This window comes from Solanum dulcamara, chromosome 2 (assembly GCF_947179165.1).
Source record: "Solanum dulcamara chromosome 2, daSolDulc1.2, whole genome shotgun sequence".
NCBI lineage: Eukaryota > Viridiplantae > Streptophyta > Magnoliopsida > Solanales > Solanaceae > Solanum > Solanum dulcamara.
This window is the reverse complement of record NC_077238.1, coordinates 4802028-4819937: the sequence shown is the minus strand read 5'-3', so window position 1 is coordinate 4819937 and position 17910 is coordinate 4802028. Positions and strand designations below refer to the sequence as shown.

At 29.2% G+C, this 17910-nt stretch overlaps 1 long non-coding RNA gene and 2 other non-coding genes across 3 annotated transcripts; all 3 read left to right on the top strand.

Moving 5' to 3' along the window:
* Nucleotides 1–1292: 1292 nt before the first annotated feature.
* On the top strand, nt 1293–2671 carry LOC129874513 (uncharacterized). The gene is made up of 2 exons (XR_008762910.1): nt 1293–1451; nt 1886–2671. It is a non-coding gene; the product is annotated as an uncharacterized LOC129874513 (long non-coding RNA).
* Nucleotides 1716–1791, top strand: LOC129881344 (small nucleolar RNA R160). Its single transcript, XR_008765568.1, has one exon. It is a non-coding gene; the product is annotated as a small nucleolar RNA R160 (small nucleolar RNA).
* On the top strand, nt 1914–1993 carry LOC129881345 (small nucleolar RNA R160). Its single transcript, XR_008765569.1, has one exon. It is a non-coding gene; the product is annotated as a small nucleolar RNA R160 (small nucleolar RNA).
* Nucleotides 2672–17910: the final 15239 nt, after the last annotated feature.

Here is a 17910-nt window from a genome sequence, read left to right as displayed (position 1 = left end):
AAATTTGATGATCAAGATAATAATGTCAAATTATTCGTTGAATTTAAAAAGACAAAAAAAATCATGCGTGAGAAGGATCAACTATGCCCCTTAACTTTTTGAAAGGATCAAATGTACCTACATAATTTTTATACTTTTAATTCAAAAATTCAAAAATAAATTTAAAATTATTTTTTCGCTTCCGTAGATAAAGGGGGTATATCTGGGCATTTATGTAATGGTAGGTGCATATGTGAGTCGCTTTTGTAACGAGGAATAAGTTGAGGGGTATATCAGGTCATTTTTTTTTTCTTCTATTATTTACCTCTTCACAATTACCTTCTAAGAAAATAAGTTAAAATATATCATGTGCATAAACACATTTATACTAGACCAAAAAGGGGATTTTAATAACTTATTTTATTTAATTCTTTTAGATCCAAATCGATCAGATCTCATTGTTTCTCAAGTCCAACCCCTTTATTGGTGTTTAATATTTTTACTTTATAATTTTAATGGAATGTGAAGTTTCTAGTTTTTTTTTGTAGCTAAAAATGTTCTTATATACACGAGGAATGTGCATATTACTCAGAATCTTGATGACGTCCGCTTAGTTTATGACTGAATTTTTTAAATAAGACTATCAAAGAGCGACGTAATTCTCCATTCATCCGAAATAGTATTTTAGTAAAGAAGAGAGGCATTCTGGGCCGACTACTACGACTACATGCCCATCTAGTTCAGTGGCTTGAGCCGTCAATATGGGTTAGACTCATAGGATCAACTTAACTCAATTAGTAAATTCATAGAGTTGGCTATGAGTTTTGAAGTCCATTTAAAAATAGGACTTTTTAGCCCTGTTCGAATAAGTCTGTAGCCTGTGAAACTTAAGTAATATGGGTTGGATCGGCCCGTGTGCCAAATAAAATAGTAAAAGTAAGAAAATATCAAGAAGAATTTAAATTCAAAGTCTACTTAAATCTTCATATATAAATATAACAAATAATATTTTTATTTAATTAGTTATATTTGTTATTCATTAACTGATTATTTTGCTTATTAATATTCTATTGATTTGAGTGTTATTATGTCAAAAAATTGTGTCCAAAAAGATCATTTTCTTATAGGATTGTATCTGAGATATTACACCATGTAGTATTATCTTATAAATATTTTTAAAATTTAAATTAAAAAATTACAAAAATAATATTTTTTAAAAATAAATGGATTGGCGCCGCATAACCCGCAGTCCACCTAGTGATAAGTTGAACAGTGAACTTAATATTTTGACCCACCAAAATAATGGGCTGGATTTTGTCACCCCGACCAAAACCCTAATATTTCCCTATAAATAACATTAACAATTCAACTCCGTAAGAGCGCCGCCATGGCTTCTAGCAATAACAATGTCAAAGTTTGATATTTTTGAGTTAAATCAACTTTTTTCGACGAAGGATTGCTGCTACTTCTAGGTACATCTATATTATTATTATTTTTATAGTTAGATCTTGAAATTTATATTTTGCACCAAATAGCCCTTTGCAATATAAAGTTGTTATTGTAGAGAAAACACGAGATAAAGGTTTTTTTCTGGTGGAAAATTGATATGTTTTGGCAAAAATTTTGGCTGAATATATAGTCATTTATTCAGCTTACTTTGCCAAAATAAACAAGTTTTTTTTCTTCTTAGATTTTTTTTGAAGTTCTTTAATTTTTTACTGAATTTAAGACTGGCAAGCAAAATGATGAGAATATTTAAGCTGAATTATATGTTGAAATTCATAAATTAGCCTTCAAAGTTCTCTGATTGCATTGCTCATCTAAAATTTCAAAGTATAGTAGTTAGGTGTCGGGATTTAAGCTGAATTATATGTTGAAAGGCTTATTTGTTTATTTATTATTTTAGAATGGATTGTACTTGCAAAAAGTGGCAAATCAAAATGATGAGGAACTGTTTGCTGAAATTTATTTGTTGAAGATAAATATCATAAGCCTTCAAAGTTCTCTGATTGCGCTTCTTTGATGACTAAGAAGAAGAATTGAGTTTTTTTGGCCTTTGCAATAATGTTGAAGCTGTTTGGGAAATTTATTGTTTATTATATTTTGATCATAGTATTATTGTGTTGTAATTACGGTTCAGAATGCTTTGTTATGCTTTCTATATTGTGTCGAGGTTGGAACCTCTCTACCTTCTAGTGTAGGATAACATGACATACATTCTATTCTCTCCATACTGTACTTGTGTTGTTACATATGATGTGGTTGTTGTTTCTTTTACTACAAGGGAAACCCGCAGTTGCCATCCTTTGGGTGTGCACACGTAAAATCCCCTCCTGTGTGATAGCTCGCAAATCACACTGGAGAATAACCCACACTAGTCAAGTCCAGTTTGAGGCCTTCGACCTAGAAGCCAAACCTTTTCTCTGGCCAGAGATTTCAAACTTGAGATATGAAAGTCCCAAGTCCAAACTATTACGTTACCGAAGGGTGTTGTTGTTATAAAGTGTGTCGTTCGTTACTTTAAAATAGTAGAATTTAAATTATGAATTAGGCATTACTATAAACTTTAGATGCTTCTCTTCTTATGGTCTTTTGGGTATTTTTCAGCTTTTGATCTGATACAGTTTATCTAATGGGAGACATTAGTTGGTTTCATTGAGTAGTGTGATATATACTTTGAGGTTGCGCCTTTCGAAGCACTTTCTATTTCTAGTTAGCATTGTTTTTGAATTGTAGCTAGCGCGCTTTACTCTTGAAGATGATTGTTGGAATTGAGCACCAAAATACATGGTCTGTCGTTTTATGCTATCGTAAGACTATACGAGCATGGTGCTACATTAAGGTTTTTCTTATTATCTGTTGCTACTTGACTGACTTTACATGTTACATTAGTGGCAAAAGATGTTTTGATGATAAGAAATACATCAATCACATTTTTAAGTGACAATCTTGTTCTTTAGTTTTATGTGTTAATCACTGTTTGTCCTTTTGCATTTGCCTAATTTCTTCAAGTTTGATTAGTTAATTTGACCTATGTAAACGATTTGAGCACCAAAATACATGGTCTGTTGTATTTATACGCAGACTATATGAGCATGTTGCTACATTAAGTTTTTTCTTATTATCTATTGTCACTTGATGTCTCATTTTCTGTTGGTGGCTAAGGATGTTTTCAAAATAAGAAATAACATCAATTGCATTTTTTTTAGCTATCAACATGTTAGACTTACCTTTTTATTACTATTGAATTTATGTCATTGTTGCTTGTCATTCTTGTTAGAAGGCCAGTTGAATGGTAAACATTTCAATCATGATGCAACCAACCAATTTTATCACTATTTCTCGACGAGTAAACATTTTATCTTTTATGTTAGTAGTATTTTTGCACACACATCAATAATCTTAAAATTTCATATGTGGAGTTTGAGAATTTTTGTGCATTCATGAATGTATAAAAATGAATATCTTTTATAGAAAAAAATGTTAAAACTAAAAATAACTTCGTAAACGATTACAAAATGATATCTCCTAATTTTTGTGTTGGATGAGGTTGATAAGCATTTTTTACTAGTTTGAATAGAATTTATGATGACATTAGTTATAATGGAATAAATTATGTTAGAATATTTTTTATTGATTGTTTTGTTTTTTGTATTCAAAATAATCATAAATTTTAAAAATAAATTTGTTTGTTTTAAAAAGTACCAATTACTTTATTTAGTTTTTTTAGATTTTTTTTTTGTAAGTTTTAGTTATTCATTCTTTAAAATATAATTTTTATTTTATTTGGCTTAAATTTTTTGTGTATATCTATGATCATACCGTATGTATTTAAAAATAATTTTTTAATTTTATTTAGCTTAAAATAGAATTTTCATCTTAAGTTTGTTGAAGTAAATAATAATTTATTATTTATATTATTTCATTTAAGAACATATCACTCTTAAATTGTAACATATTAAAGTTTTTTTCATTTTAATTGCTATAGAAAATTTAAATTTTCAAGGGACTAAAATAATACACAATTAAAAATAGGGATAGTTATACCACATGGTCATTTGACAAAAGTAATTATTGAAAAAATGATCATTTATTTTATAAGCATGTATAATCAATTTATATTTTATATATAGTCAATCTTTATTTAGTTTTAAGTGTTTTTGTATATTTAGTGTATAACATATGTATAAGCAATTTAAATAAAGCATGGTTATATTTGTTGTAAACTAATTAGTTTATTGCATATATTTGAAGTTATCTCTTAAAAATATGTAATTTAATAGTAGAAAAATCAATATATAAATTAACATAAAAATTAGTTAAATAAATTCATAAAAGATAAATTATATTTATATATTGTAATTTTTAATAGAAAAATATAAGCATTTATCATAAAAATAAAGAGTAGTGAAATTTGTGAATGTTATTATAAAATGAGTTTAAATAGATATCTTTGATATTTTATCTATTTTATTTTGGACTAAAGTTATATCGGGATTATTGTTCCACCAAAAGTTGAAATAATACTACTTATTAATTTTGAAATAAGTTATTCTAAATTTTATTGCAAATTAAAGATTACTCAAAATTTATATCAGAATTAACTCCCCTTTTCCCTTAAACCAAACAACCCCTAAATGCGTGAATAGTTAGTTTAGCAACTCTATCTAGAGAATTTTTGGTGTTTACCTTTAAGGAAGTTAATTAATTACACCAATCAAATTTGCATATGATAAAATTATTCTTTTGTGTTTTTCAACCATTTCTTATAAAAAGAAACAGTCAGTGTTAGGATTTGAAAAATTCATTAGAGGAAAGGGTAATTTTGAAAAATATTAATTAATAAACTTTTGAGTTATGAAAAATGTATTTTTTTTATTTTTTTTATATGAAAAATGTATATATTTTGGATAAAAAGGGTTAGAAATTCACTTATTTTGAATTGGAGAAAATAATTAAATCATTATTGCGTGAATAAATAGGTGTTTGGACTTGCAATTCAAGATCATGCTTTCAAATTTTAAAAAGTGAGATTTGGAATTTTAGATTATGATTTTGATTTTTTTAAAAGTACAATTTGATCCATACGTTAATACTTATGTAAAATAAAATCTATTATTTAAATTTTGCAGAAAAAAATTATATTGCAAATAATGATTTTTAAAATGAATCATGAAGATACGTATAGCCTTTTTTCAAAATTCGGCGATATATTTAAAATTATTTTTGATCTGCTTAATTTTGATGATGTGCATCTCTAATAAGATGCCACATGAAAAAATGATTTTGCCAAATCATCAAACCTGATCAATAAAATATAATGGCATAAATAAATCCTTTTTATAATAAAAGTATGGTTTATTTAAGCTTTTTTCCAACTTATAATATGCCCCTGCTTGAAATGAAAGCAAAAATTTTAAATTTAACTACATGAAATTCGTAACAATAAAAGAAATCTTTTATAATATACTTAAATTATGATGAGATTGTTAATTACGTACCTAAACTATGCAAGAGTCCAATTATATGCATCTATACTAGGTTAAAAAAAGAGATATAATATCTTATTTAAATTCTTTCAAACCCAAATTGACTGAACCTCATCGTCTCTCAAATTTCAAACACAATGAAGTACAAAGTCAAAATTCTGAGTAATAACCACGTGATACTCGTGTAGAGTAAATGAGAGGAACATTTTCAGTTATAAAAAGAAAATCAAAATTCATGTTCCATTAAAGTATATACTACATATAATATAGTAAAAATATTAAATCACCCATAAAAAGGTTGAAACTTGCAAAGAAATAATAAGATCTGGTCGGTTTAGATCTATAAGGACTTATTCTGTCGTTATTAAAAATATTTGCGGTAAAGATATAAGAATCTCATTCGTCATAAGATTAGGTTCAATTTCTTGATATGTGAGTACATTAGTTGTTAATTAAGGCTGTACTATGCTCTTATCTCAAAGTTAAGTGAAACTATTTTTCCGATTTAGTTCCGGACTTGAGTTTAAATTAGGATCAACTTCAAATGACTATAACTATCAGCCTATAATAAATTAGGTAGCCCATGACCTATCAAATTAAAGGTCTATGAGTCTTCTTTTAAAGGCCACTGAGTTTCCTTATTTGGAGTTTCGAGTAAAACATTATTCCCATTTTACTGGGCACTGCCTGTGCTGAGGCCGCCGTGATGAAAATTAGGCTGCTGTGGCAATATCCCACGGGCCAGAATTAAAAAGTGGTGTATTTTTGTCACCTTCTTCTTTTCTTAAAGGCCAAAAGAGATGAGGGTTACCCTACAATCCCCCAAATAGTTGCTCTAGACTTGGAGAGAAGGGAAGAAGGAAATTCTAGCTCAAGGAAGGCTACAACCCACGGATTTCAGAACTGTCTCCCTAGTTTCTCCTTCCAAAAATTAGGAGTCGTGCTATAATCCTTCTACAACAGCTTGTCGCCTGCGTAGGCTAGATTTTCTGTCACGACCTAGCCCCGTTGGACGTGAATAGTGTTTGAATTGGACACTCGTATACACACATATTATCTATTATCAATCGACAATTAAATACGATATAGAATTTATATGGGTAGCACGTCGTCTCAAACGGTCACTTATATATATACCAAAATTAGCTATTTCTTGGGGAGTCTTAATTGTCAAAAATAAGATAACAGAATATGTAAACCGACAAGGCTTCCACTCCGAATGTAAACGTCCAAAAACATAAGTCATACTAGTACACCGGACAATATCTATATACAACCCACTCATGTGTCTACAGACCTCTAAGAGGATTAACAATAGCATATGACGGGACAGGGCTCCGCCGTACTTCTAAATACACAAATATATACATTATAAGGATTAGTACCAAAAGTTTAGGCTCCGAGACAATGGAGCACTTCAACCCGTTGAGTAGAATCCTAAGGTGGCGGCTCTCCAAAATAAGTATGTGTACCTACGGACACGAAACGTAGCCCCCCAAAGAAGGGGGTCAGTACGAAATATGTACCGAGTATATAAAACATAAAATATCGTAAAGGAGATCACATCTGAAATAAAGATTCAGGAGTCAAGTATCATAATCAATAAATCACTGTACCTGTATCTTATAAAATGAAGACATGCATATCATCATCATATATCGTACCTGGCCCGTTATGGGACTCAGTGTCACAATTATATCAATATATCGTCATATGTATATATATATATATACCCGACCCTCTAGCAAGGGACTCGGTGAATAGAGTAGTGTACACTGATACCGTACCCGACCCATTATGGGACTCGGTGCCATAATCATATCGTCATATCATCATAATATCATATTATCATATCACGTACCCGACCCTCTAGTAAGGGACTCGGTGAATAATGTAGTGGAATCCATACATGATAACATACCCGGCCTATCGTAGGACTCGATGAATAATACCATAACAATATGCACGAATAAGGTATCATTAGCAACCTTGTGAAATTTGATCATTATCGGAGACTTAATAGAATAAGCAAAACAGTCCATCATTTGAAAACTAAGATAATAGTCATTATGAATCACACCAATTATGGATTATACTAAAATATGAATTATACCACAACATGAGTTATACCAACTAGGATGGCTGGAATCATACACATGAGTCAAGACATAACAATATAAATTTTGAAAATCAAGAACGGTAGCCATCTGAGTATATCTACGAATAAGAGTTTCTTTGGAATTTAAGCATACGTCATTCGTTCGTTTCATATGGATCATGCCAAAAGAAGAAAATGTTAACTTTACATACCTTTAGCGTTTATACGTATATGTTGTCCAATATTGTCTCAACCTATATTAAAACGTTAAGCACTATGGTTAAGCTATTGACAAGAATAAAACGTAGTCTATCGTTAGTAGGTTATTTCTAAAAAAAATTGGACAGCACCTCCCCTATACCGCTCACTTTTCTCACTTTCAAACCAGCCATATAATCATCAATCAACATCAACAATCCAAAATATTGACACAAAATAAGATTTATTATTGACAATAAGCCTAGAATATTTCCACCCGACTCATGTTACCAAAGCAGTAAATTCGGAAAGTCAAGTACCTCACGTTGTATCTAAAGTTTGAAAATGAAAACGGCAAAACTGGACTTTATGACCTTCATGAAACATTTAGATCTCTGTCTTAAGTTTCCAATGCAAAAGAAATCAACTCAAAAATCATTTTCTACAAAGAAATATCATCAAAATACGAACAGCTATAATGAAGGATTTTTCAATCCAGAATCTGGACAGAATTTGTCTTATGATTCATCCTCAGTTTTCGAGATAATAACAACAGATATAGACTAATACATAAACATAAGAGTTGTAGGTACGTGTATTATCTTTCCAAAACATATTTAATATCTAAAATCGAAGGTCTACACAATGAGATATTCCAGAATTACTACCAGCTACTCAATTCCAAAAATGAGTTTGAACATTCACAATCTTCATACACCTTTTTCCTCCAAATTCAAGAACAACAACTCATCAACAACATCAAAACAATATCAACCATTATTATACATCATCACTAAGCTAATTCCATCCATTTAATCTACCTAAAACAACCCTGTAACCTATAAATCTCAACAAATCACCAAACTAGTTTATAACACTATTTTCTCCGTTCTAATCCGTTAAAACTCTAACTAAACTTGTTAACAATGAAAAAGAGACTTTAATATTACCTTAAATTTGCAGCACCACATAAAATCTTCTCCTTATTGGATGATATCTAGCTCAAATTGAAGTCAATGCGACGTACAACAATTTTCTCTTCAAGAGCTTTGAGATTCGGGGCTTTAATTTTGGTCGGATTTGGTTTTTCTCTCAAGAACTTCCCCTCTCTCTCTCTGGAAATTTTTCTGGATATTTTCTTAGTCTAAAGTATGAAGAAAGAGATAAAAATTAGATTAATTTCATGGGTATTGGGCCTGACCCGAATTAGAATTGGGTTGGGCCGAATTCACTATTTAGTTTGGCCTGTCAGACTTAAAACATCTATATCTTATTACTCCGATATCACATTTCATCCCACAACCTATGGTTGGAAATATATTTCAATTACCTACAACTTTCATTTTGATAGTCTTCCCAAATTCCCAAATTATAAAGAGGTTATGGCCTCCCAAAGTCAGCTTACCCGAAACGTGACTTTAAGAAAAACATATTTGATGGTTTCTATTTTGATTTGGCTTAAGGGTCCTTCTTGAGATGTATTTTACTACACATAAATTATTCATATAATTTGGTATCTACAACAAATCATGTCCTTTTAAAATTCAAAATTAAAAAATCCTTGAATTTATAATCGTTAGCTTACGAATAATCCAAAATGCAAAAATACGGAATGTAACATTTTCTTAATTGAGTAGTTATAAACTTGTGTCCATCGCTTAATATAATGTAGATTGATGGGAGCTTTCATGCCTACGCCTTTGGACACGGAGTCTAGATGGTTAAATGATTGTCAGTTATTGTTTAGAGTGAGAATGTATGCTATGTGGCATTATTATTATGTGACTAGTGATAAAGGTCCAATATTTGAATGTTAACCTTGGTGAAAATAATTTAGAAGGCCAATGATCCATGCGGGATTAAATGTAGACAATTATTAGGTTACTAGGAGATCTTGAGACTCTGTGTTATAGGCTATTGCTGTATATAGAGGGATGTGTTTATACAAATAATTGTGTGTGTTCATGCTGACTATTCTCTGTGAAACACTTGAGCGAAGCGTATCATGAAATAAAGAGGGATGTGTTTATACAAATAATTGTGTGTGTTCATCCTGGCCATTCCCTGTGAAACATTTGAGCGAAGCGTATCATGAAATAAAGGGCGAATGTGAATGTCACGACCCAAGCCTAGGGCCTAGACGTGACATGGCGAATGAGGAACCCGAAAGTACCTCAAACAAGCCTCTTAGCATTTTTTTAGCCTTTCATAGGTAATGATGATAAATAGACAAGCGGAAATCATAATAATAAATCTTCAACTTACATATGTCCAACAATACCTCTAACTATTAGATTTAATGGGGCTAAGACAAGTTCCTAGCTCACCCTCAATCATAATAGAAGAAATGCCATAATAAAATATCTTAACATATCATAAGCTAGAAAGACAAAGGAGTATTGTTCCCGGAACATGGGAACTCACCAAAAGTAGTCTTCAATGGAATATCAACTAGCCACGTGGAGAAGAACGAGGAGGAGCACCGATCCCTACATGGTGATATCATGTAGGCAAAAGAGTATGCGTTAGTACTTTGAATGTACTAAGTATGTAAGGATGCATGAACATTGAGGAAACATTATAACATTTATGTAATATGGAACATAATGTAATGCATGCATAATAAATCATATAGATATCCTTTAAAACATTCATTTTGTGGGAAAATAACCATAACCGACATTTAAGACCATGCGAGCTATTACATGGAATCCAACATAACCCCCTACGTTGGCCGGGGAGACTACTTGCCAGGTAGAACTCCGTCAACTTCATTCATTTCTTTAACTTTAACTTTAAGGGCTATTTATGGATCCATTAGCCTAAACCTACAAGGGCTCCTATGTTGGCACATAGTTAATGAGACAAGGGGTTGCTACTAGGATTCCCTTACCGAATCCCACCTCAATGCCTCATTCGGTGCTAAGTCAATCCCACGGAATAGTTTAATACTTCAAAATATTCATAGCATATAACTTGATAATTCAAACATCATATTTGGTAGAATAGCTCATTAAAATATTAGATAATTCAAATATGCAAGAATTGTCCTTATTGCATAAAGAATCCATCATTCATATCATTTCATCATTCTTTCATTTCATAAGACTTCCTTTTTGATCATAGATATTGCTTTCATAAACATTTATTTGGAGTCAAAGCTTTCAAGTCAAACTTTATTAAAAACATAGTAAAACTAGGTGGGATCAAATTACTTCAACTTGCAAATATGTATATAAATACTTTAAAATTCATTAATTAAAAATCATGCTTTAAACAACCCACCATGAATTTCAAGAACCTTTAAATAGATAAATAGAGGAATTACTTGCAAACTATCAATTCATATATATGAAATTATGTTGCATCAAAATAGATCAATAATCATTAATTTAACCATAATTCATATTAATAAGTAAAAATAAGAATTACTATAAGAAAATATTACTTGAGATCAAGAGACTTAATTGAAAGAGTTTTTGGACTATATGAATGGAATAACTCATGGATAAACACCAACATAACTTAGAGTAAAGCTTAAAGAAAATAACTATAATTTATCATATAATCAAAATAATTTAGACATGAGAGTGGAAGGAATACTCTCATTGAAACCTTACATACTTGGAAACCGAAGCTTTAGTTGGTACCGGAAGACTTAATGAACACTCTTGAGTCCTAGCTTCTCTCCTTGCCGGAACGTTTTGTGTACTACCTGGAATATATGAATCACCGGAATAGTATTTCTTCACTACTAAGAACTAAAACTATATTTGAGAATGTGTATAGAGAGAAGATTTGCTTGAGAAAGCTTGATGAATAAAATGAGGAAATAAGGTGGGTATTTATAGGTGGGAAAGATGACCTAACAATAAATAAAATAATTATAAATAAAAATCTGAAAATTTAGTGGAATATATTGATGTCATGGATGATGTTAAATGGAGGATAATTTATATCATGAGTGATGTCAAATATATCTAGATCTTTCTATGGTAGATGAAATGAGTTATCTTTGACAGAATACTCTTTTTGGGAGCTGCGTTTGAATAAGATAAATTCCTTATTAGGATTTGGTGTCTTCATAAGAATTGTAGATATGGAAGTCTAGTTTCATATCGTTCAAGAATCAACCAATTTAGATAAACCTACAGTGAGATATGATTTTTCTTCTATAAACACTCATTTCCGTAACAGCATCCTACATTACAAAACTTAATTTATTTGACCTACTTAACCTCCGAATCTTAAACTATGGTCTTCATAAAAGTTGTAGGTAATGATCTTGTGGTTACTCAGAAATTTGAATCACTCAATTTGGATATTTCTATGAAAAGTTATGACCAAAATACAGAGGCTGTATCATGTTTAGGCAAAAATTGAAACATCATATACAACGTTTTTAGGGGATATTACAGTGAATGACTTAGTGTTGATAAATTTCATATCATGCACCTATTAGATTACCTGTGGTTGTAGGTTATAGTTTACTCTATATCATAAAGAGACTCTTAATAATGATTGATAGTAAGTGACTAATGTTGCAAAGTTTTTTATGCATTTAATTATTGTGGTTGAGTGAATTACAAGTTATTGTGATTGGTCTACAATTCTAAAACCGTAAAATTCATAATCTTGAACTTGCTCTACAAAAAGTGATGCCTTGAATAAACAAGGCTTGATAAAAAATATTGTTGATGAAGGAAAAGATAGAATGAAACTAATAAAATAACTAATTATGGTGAACAATTGCATGCAATGAACCTATTACTTGATTATACAAATATGTGAACTATTCGTTGTGGATTATGATTGTGTTTGTGATTGTGATATTAGATCGATTGTCACGTTCCGACACATATATTAAATCGGGTGTTACATTCTGACACATATATTAGATTGGATGTCACATTCCGACATATACTAACCATGGAATCGATGTCATATTCCGATACATACTAAATATTAGATTAGGTGTCACGTCGATACACTAACAGTTTGGGTATGTGTTCTATGAGAGAACTATTGTGTGATTATCATATGTGAAATGATCTTGACTATATATATGTTGATAGAAAAACTGATCCAAATATAATAAAGCATGCCCATCATGTGAAATAATTGATATGAAAGGATCGAATATCCAAATGCTACTATGTTGACTATGGTATTTGAGATTTGCACTATAAAACTGTAAATTGGAATGAATAAGTAATAAACCAACAGATAATAATAAAAAGATCTTACAAGTTGAATGAATTGTAGCATGAATGAAGACACTATACTAATTTGGACATAAGATCCCACATATTAGGTGTGTAATTAATAATTTTTTCATAATCGAGATATTGCTACTATGTCTTATCCCCTACATTATTCTTTGATGACCACCTTTTATAGACCAAAAAAGTCCTTTTTGACCAACCAGCCAGATTTGGAAAGAAATTAGAAATAACATGAATATTTAAATCTCTTAATAAGTAAAAACATTGAAAGTTATTTATGAATTAGATACTATATAATGTTGCAATAAGAAGCACATTAGAACAACAAAAACAAAAACAAGAAAAAAAGACTTTCTCTTAGGCAATATGAACAAGGCTTCAAGGACTGTATTTTTTATCTTCACTTTATTGATCATTTCGTGTGGTAATTATATCTCTCTCCATCTCTCTTTATGTTGGAATTTACATAACTAGCTAGCCAATCTTCAAAATATTATCAATATATAAAGTATATAAATACTAACGACTTTTATAATATTTAGATATGATATTAGGACAACAAGAAACGTGTAAAAAAGACGCAGATTGTGTAAATTGCGCATCAGGAACTCCATATTGTATTAATGAGATATGCATATGTTCATCAATACCCCCAAGATATACTCCACTGATCATGAAGGTACGCAAAATTCATATAATAAGAGTAATGTATTTAATTAGTCGACAAAATTTAATAGTTATTTTTGCTATATATATGTTGATAATTTATATGATTAAATTCTTCAATATGTATCTGTGTATACTAGCAAATTTTCTGATCTTTCATATTAATGTGATGACAGGAAAAAAAGACGTGTAAGAAGATCACAGATTGTCATATAACTTGTCTTGTTGGGGTGCTATCTTGCGTAGAAGGAACTTGCGAATGTATTTAATTTTTTGAAAAAACAATATATACTTCATTCATCATATACGGAGGTTTTGAATTTTTTTTTATGATGCATCAATATATAAGATAATATTTACTTGATGAAATAAATGGCAATAAAGTTTTGCTTTTTATATTTACTTATGTATTATTTACTTAACAAGATTTCTCATCATCAAACAATTTGGTCTTTAGTATAAATAAACTTACTTTAATTAGATGAACTGAATTGAACAAATAATAGTGCACATTTTTCAATATATCGATCACCATTTATGAATATATACGAAAATATAGGTCACAACATCTAATATACAAACATTTAAAAATTTAAAATCAATGTAGATATTTTAATATTTCCCAAATAGTTGCATCAAAATACCTATGTTTATTACAGAGAGAATTTTATATATGTCGTACGTAAGAAATTGAATAATAGAATGTTATGTTTTAAAATTGGTCATCTTTATCCTTTTGCATATATGTTGTGTTAATTAAGTCAATTTGTTTGAGATTTGTTTTTTAAAGGTACACTACATAAATCATGTTTGAAAGTAAAATTCAGAAAATTTCAAAATTTAACTCACTAAAAAATAAAGTGATTCTTCACTCTAAATTACTCACAAAAATTCAAAAATAACTCTAGAGAATACACACATTGAAATATTGTGTAAAAGAAAGCTTTTATAAATCTAAATTGGGAATCCTCTTTATTGCAACATTATATAAGAACTCAACAACGGTTGCTCCTCCACTATTAAAAAAAATCATCAAATACTTAAGATCTTCTAAAAATAGAAAAAAAAGTTAATGATCCTGATGCAACCAAGTAATGCAATTAAAAATTGCATTTAACTTATTCTTGAATGAAATAAACATGTAATTAGTCATTCATAAACATACACAACTTCCACTAGCACAAGTTGGCAAACCACTTTCACATTTCAAAAAATCACTACAATCTTCTCTACTCTGGCATGAATTTGTGCATGTTTCCTGCATCCTTCCTTCTGAAGATGAAAAGATTCATAAGAATATAGTTAGGAGTGATAAATAGACGGATCGAATCGAATATGTGTGTTGAAAATGAGTATAAATATTCAAATTTATATTCATGTTTAATATATGTCATGATCTAGTGTTCTAGAGGGTATGAGTAATAATAACAATCCCTACAAAAAGAAAAATTATTTTTTTCTTTTTTTAATAATTTATTATTATTTAGAATTAATAATGAATTTTACTATGATTTCATAATTTATTCACTGCTAAATCTTATTTATTTTAATAGTGAAATAGTGAATCATACATATATATTGAAATAGAAAAAAGTTTTTTTTCAAGTACCTCCTTAAATAGAACTAATTAATAAACCACTATATATAGTTCATTACTAAGTACAACAAACCACAACTAATTAGAGTGTGTGTATAATATTTTATGTCTTTTAACTATACTCGAAAAGTGTAGCCTAAACTTTCAACAATTTGTGGTTCAGACTAAGTAAGTATCACCATTGTTAATTATAATTTTTTTGATTTTTCATTTGATTCGCAATCTGCATTGAAGTTTCGATTAAATTTGAATCATGTATTGTAAATCTCATTAAAGGGGTGACATTTTCAAAATATCCAAATTCAAACTCAAAACCTTTAGATAAAAGCGAAATAATTTCACCACTGCAGTGCAAACGCTTTTCAAGACAAAAGCTATGATAAAAAAGAGTAAGAGAAAGGAGGGACCTTCATGATTGCTGGAATATGTGTTTGAATGCTCTAAACATACACAAAACCCACCAACACAAGTTCCAAGTGCGTCTTGACATTTCAAGGCATGACAATCTTGACTAGTCTGACAATCACACATTCGTCCAGTCACCACATCTAAACATGAAAAAAAAATATTTTAGAAAAACTCTCGATTTAAATAAAACAAAACGAAAAAAATAAAAAAACATGATATTTTAAAAAAATATTGTAAAACATATATGAAAAGAAAAAGAGTCGTAACATGAACAACATAATATGTCATTACATGTGACCACACATGTTATTATAGCCTAGATCAACCACGTTATTTGAGGAAAAATCATCATCACTTGGAAGAAACTTATTTAAACTTTTAATTTTACCCAAAATCACATTTTAATTAAACTTTAATAAGGTATACTTTATGTATAAATTGTGTATATATAAGTAATTGTATAATACATATAGAGATGGAAAAAAAGAGAGGAACATAGAGTCATATACTAACCTTGTGAAACAATCAAGAATGAGACTACCAAAAGCAAAGTCACCAAAGTCTTAGCCATATTGTATAAAAGAATTGTTTTTTTACTTTAAAAAGTGCTTATGTTTACCACATTATATATAATAGCAAGTTCATTAAAATCTATTTTTCTTTCTATAAATACAAGCGATATTTTTTGGAATATCTTTCGTAATCAAATCTTTACATGATACTCATGGTGTAAGAATCATTAACATTTACTACCAAAATATTAAATAGTAATAATTGAGTAAATTTTATTTTACCCCTTTACTTTTTTGGCTTTGAAAAACAATATTCTGGCCTTTTCACTTATTGAAAAGGAAAATGAACACTATTGATATTAAATTGTACAAAATAGACCTCAATTAGCATTTAACATGGATTATAACATGTAATTTTTCCAATAATTAATATTTTAAGTAATTGTATTGTTTGTATTTGTATTTAATTATAAATTTTCATAACTCTGTATTTTTTTTCTATAGTTCTTCTTTTGATTTTTCAAAACCTCGTTTTGCTTCATAAAATATTCTTTTTATCTAGAGCCATCTTGCTACTTGTGTTATTTCTAGAATTGAAATTTTTTGGTTTATGGAAAATAATTAGTCAATTAAGTACAAATTTTTGTATAGAGATTTGGTAAATCTTTTTCCCAATCTCGTATAATGCAATAGTTAAAAATTGAGATCGTTACATGATTACTCACGATGTAAGAATCACTAACATTGAATACCATCATTTTGAATATTAAATTCCTTAAAGCCATAAAATGAATTATGTGAGTTCAGAATTGCTTTATCCATTTTATATTACTTAGTCAGATTGACCTGATACGTCATTTAAGAAAGTTTTGATTAGAGACGTAATTTACTAAACTAATTTTATCAATGATAATTTGTACTCTAAATTTGACTATTGTGTATTACTACTTTATATAGTTATTTAATACTAAGAGTAGCATGGGAGAAAAGTAGGGTGTCAAAAGATTATGAAACCGACCGAATCTAATCGTACCGAATCGATTTATATTATTGTTTAATAAAATCGTGGATTTTTATTTAAATGTATAACCATCCCGAACAATTGAGATGATATTTTTAATTTATAAAAAAATCAATTTTCTTTTTCAAACATAGGTATTTTGAAATTTCTTCTGATTCAAAATAAGTGTCCGTTTGGTCTTTAGCACATCACTTAAAAAAATACTATCTCATAAAAAAATAGGTATTTTGCCTAAATTATCCTTAATTAATGATATCATAGGAAGTTAGAGTAATTTGAATAAGGGCAAATCTAGAGGAAAAAACAAAGTTAATTTTTTTCTTTATCATGTAAATGGACACTTATTTTGAATCAAAATAAACCAACTATCAAAAAGATATAAATATAACCTTAAATCAATTATACGTTTTTAAAGTATCTCCTCCTTTTGTATCTAATGCATTCGAGAGATGTCATGGAAACTGCATCACTTAGATCAGTTCCTTTTTGTATGATTAATTTTTAAATCTTAATATTAAATAACATTCTCCCATTTTTAAGCCAAAAAAAAGAATCAAAATAAAAAAGCTAAGTAAACACCTAATATAAATCAGAGGAAGTAATAAATATTCATAAAGAATGCTTAAAATCTAAAACATAAAAGAAATAAAACATTTTGGTCAAGATGCAACCAAAGTAATGCAAATTTATAAGTAAACATCATTGGATTAAACATAA